The sequence below is a fragment of the Camellia sinensis genome, chromosome 8 (assembly GCF_055761805.1).
Source record: "Camellia sinensis isolate YWXY chromosome 8, ASM5576180v1, whole genome shotgun sequence".
NCBI lineage: Eukaryota > Viridiplantae > Streptophyta > Magnoliopsida > Ericales > Theaceae > Camellia > Camellia sinensis.
The window spans coordinates 41,596,636-41,600,934 of NC_138968.1; the positions used below are offsets into that span (position 1 = coordinate 41,596,636).

Consider the following 4,299-nt stretch of genomic DNA (forward strand, 5'->3'; position numbering starts at 1 on the left):
TTTCAAAGGCAAACTCATGGATGGCTTGTTCATAAACTTGGAAAACTTACTCAAAAACTTGAACATATGATTTTCACAAACTCTTTTGCTCAAAACTCATGGATTTAACCAAAATTGGGCTCAAAACTCCCATGCATGTAAGTTTTACAAACCTTTTTCAAAACTCATGTCATTAGCAATTTTAAACTCAATAGTTTTACGCATGTCCAAATTTCATTTCCAAGACATGAAATTAAACTTTATAACATGATAATTCAAACATGCAAGTTTCAAGAAATTTATAATTATAATCATGGGTGGTGGAATTCTAACTCCAATGACCATGTATGAAACATTCAACTTCAAATTCTTTTTCAAAGCTTACAAATCATGGAGGTTAACTTCAAAATAACTCAATTCAAGAATGCATGTGAAATGTAGCTTCAAAACTCAATTTAAACAACAGATTCATGATCAAAACTAAAGAATCATGCCAAAACTATACATGTATGTTAGCTACTTTCTCTTCTTGGCATTCTTTAACTAAAAACATGCAATTAATCTCATATAGTTCATGAATACAACTCTAAATCATATACTGTCCAAGAATTAAGGTTTAGATGCTCACCAAAAGCCTTCAAATACTCTTGTTCTCGCACAAACTTAAGCTACTCTAGCAGAATCTCCAACTTTTTCTTGAATCTCTACACTTTCTCTCTCTAAGATGGAGTTCACCCTCTCTCTAGAATATGATTTTAGAATTTTTCCACTCAAATGAAACATGCTTGAGCTCAAGAATGAGCCTAAGAGCCCACTTATATAGTTGTAATGCTAATATACATTAATTAGAACATTAGGTTTACCGAACACAACTTAATTAATCAAGCTAATCAAATTTTTAATAAAATTTTCCATATGATTCTAAAAATATCGAATTTTTGAATAACATATTGATGTTACCAATTTCAGTTTCGGAGGCCAATAAGGCTTCAATTTTCATATCAAAGTAGATTTTACAATAGATATACCACGATTAACAAACAGAAAGTCAAATAGTATGCAAAATACACAATAAACACATAATTTATTTTAATTACTTAATTAACATCCTGAATTACAGATTAGTACTTAATTACGGATTGGGGTTGTTACAGCAATGGCCAAGCTGAGGCATCAAATAAGACTACTTTGGATGGAATCAAGAAAAAATTGGGAGCAGCTAAAGACAAGTAGGTAGAAGAGTTGCATAACGTGCTATGAGCATACCGAATTTCGTTGAGAAGATTGACTGGAGAGACGTTCTTTACTATGGCCTATGGCACAGAAGTAGTACTACCTTTGGAGATTGACATTCTAGGAGTAAGGACACAAGCAGTAGAGAACGGGCAAAATGAGGCATTCTTAGCCTAAGATCTTGATCTTATTAAAGAAAGAAGGGATAGAGCAGCACTTCAGCTGGGGACATACCAACAAGGACTTGCCAGAGCATACAATAAAATGGTCAATCCAAGATAATTCATAGTGGGAGACCTTGTCTTAAGAAAGGTTGTTGGCAATAAAAAAGATCATAAGGAGGGCAAACTTAGACCAAATTGGGAAATACCAGACAAGATCATCCCGGTCGTCGGTGTAGGAGCATATCGGCTGGAGGATAGTGATGGCAAGCAGTTGCTAAGATCCTGGAACACCAATAACTTAAAATTTTTCTTTCATTAGTTTTCTTTTGATGTAATATAAAAGTCTTTAACCAAAATTTTGATTAATAAAAGCTTATTTCTATTTGTTTGTTTAAATTATTATTGATTCTTGTATAATTTTATTATGTAACTTTGGTAGAAAGTTAAGATGGAGTTAGGCCAATGTGGTGTTTCAACGAGAAACAAGACGAAATTAACTATGACTTTCCATGGGACAGTAATGTCAGTCTGCCAACCTAATTAGCTTGTGATGAAAAGCCATGGTAGTTAGTACTAGGAAATCAGTACACTAACGTTAAGTTTTCAGTGTTTTGTTTAGAAAAGCTAAACATGATAACATTGGTCAAGGATGTCTAGGTCTGCAGGACTTAGGTAAGAATGAGATGTCGACTCATTAATGTGAAGGTAAGTTGAGCTTACATTCACATTAGAGGGTAGAGAACAGAGATAGGTTAATGGAAATTTAAGTTATTGATTTGAAAGTGATACTTGGTGATATTTTCAAACAATATATAGCTCGAGGTAGCTTAGCCCAAAGTGATTAGGCTATTTGAGATGTGATTCCAATCCAATATATTACACTTAGAAAATTGGATGAGAAACAAATATTGAAGACATGAAAGTAAGAGGGCATGCATCAAAAGATGTAAAGTACAATACTTAGGCAAAAAGAAAAGCCATGCATTCACTAAAAATGAGTTACATCATAAGGCACTTCAGCCTTGCAAAACAAAGAAAGTATTGTTTAAAGGACGATCATTGTTCAGAAACAAAAGACAAGACAAAACAAGAAAAAAAAAATCCTAAGTCTAAGCTTTTGGCTGAGCTTCAATCTGGACTTTGGATTGAGCAGCAACAGTAGGGAGGACCTCAGTGGTCTTGGTGGTGGAGATGTTGACCTCAGTGTCGGCGACGATCTCATCATCTATCTTCTTGAAGGTCTCCTCAATGCTTTTGTTGGCTACAGTCTTCTCAGTCTAATTTGAGGAGGTGCTCTTGCTGACTTCTTCGTCATCTCCTGTAAGGTCTAAGATTTTGTCATTGAGTGTTGGGGACTTGACGTCAGTAGCAACTTCTCACTTTTCTTCATCTCATTCTTCAGAGCCAACTATCTTCTCGACTTGAAGCTCTCTAGCAGAAAAATGAGAAAAGATAGAGATAGCTTTAATAGATCTCGGTGTGGAGAATCCTCAAGAAAAAATAGAGCAGTTAGAGCAGTGGTCCATCCAAGGTTGTAGCCTCTGTTGCAAGCAATGTTTACTTGCCTCTTATAGCTTTCTTTGATGACCACTTTTCTCTCCTCGTAGGCTTTAGCATCGGCCTACTTGATTTGTTCTTCTTTTGTTGCCAGGGCTGTGGCAAGCTTTCTTTCGACTTTGGTAGCTCTCTCCTGAGCAGTCTTGGCAGTAAGTTTAACTTTTTGTGTTTTAGCCTTGGTAGCAGTAATGGCTGCTTGTTGTTTCTCACATTTCCTCTTTGTTTCGTTAAGCTGGCGAAGATATTCAGTTGCCACAAGGGTTTTCTTGGTCAGGTCTTTTTTTATCATCTCGACCTTGAGGGTGATGGAGTGAGTGTGCCAGCTCGACTGTAAAGAAAAATAAATAGTTAGTCAAAATAGTCTAAGTGTTAAATATAATATAGAGAAAGGTAAGTGAGGTCTTACCAAAATGGAGTGCCTTATCATGAAGGCAAAGTGTTCGTACTCGTTGTAATCACTAATTGCATCCATGTCGGCTAAAAGTAGTAGTGCGGTGGAAAGAGCAGTAGTAGCCTTGGGTGTTGAGCGGCACTATCCTCAACCTTTAGTGGTCGGCCGTCAATAGTTATCTCGGGGATCCATGTGTCATCAACAGTAACATCAGGGCTATATGATTTTGGGCGCTTGGAAGTCATAGTCTCGACAGACTTTATGGCTGGCCTTTTTTCGACTGCTATCTAGGAGATAAGGATGCTATCTTCTGGGTCTTTATCTCTAGGTGGGGGGCGTCACGGTCTATTTGGATTTTTCCTTAGCTTTCTTTATTCGTTTTTCTTTTTCGACTAAGGGAGGAGAATGAGTGGATCGCACTATGACAATGTCAAGGATGTCTTCTACAACGAAAACTTAGCGAGCTATCTCGTCAAAGTTAGCAACGATTGTAACGCTCTGTTTGATTTTTTGGAAGAGCAATGAGAGGGTTTTCTGGATTGTATGTTAGAAGTGCAACACCTCAGCATTTCTTGTTTTGGGTTTTGGCTGTAGGGTTATCGCTTTGTCTTTGTCGGCGTCGACATCAGAATTGGTTTTGAGCAGGTGGGACATGTAGAGAATGTACCGAAGTAGATGGTTGGTCGGTTGGACCAAAAGTGGAGCTTTGGTCAGGTCAAGAGGAAGTGTTCAGTATTAGTGTGCAAGGGTAGTTATGTTATTTGTTCCTTTAGTCTCTTATTATAAGTATGTGTAACCCTAATATGTTTAGTGGTGTGAAATAATAGACGGCAGCTGTAGACACCCTATTTTTAACTGTCCTCAAGACTTGGACGTCATCGTTTGAACACTCGATGATTATCCATGTTTGTGTTCGTCTTGAGTTCTCGGAGGTTTCGGCTACGCGCCTTCCCTCAAAACCTCTCGACTCGTTTG

General features: G+C 37.3%; 1 long non-coding RNA gene across 1 annotated transcript; it reads right to left on the bottom strand.

The window, feature by feature from the left end:
* Nucleotides 1–2,336: 2,336 nt before the first annotated feature.
* On the bottom strand, nucleotides 2,337–3,551 carry LOC114285198 (uncharacterized). The gene is made up of 2 exons (XR_014336987.1): nucleotides 3,340–3,551; nucleotides 2,337–3,261 (listed from the first exon to the last, which is right to left on the bottom strand). It is a non-coding gene; the product is annotated as an uncharacterized LOC114285198 (long non-coding RNA).
* Nucleotides 3,552–4,299: the final 748 nt, after the last annotated feature.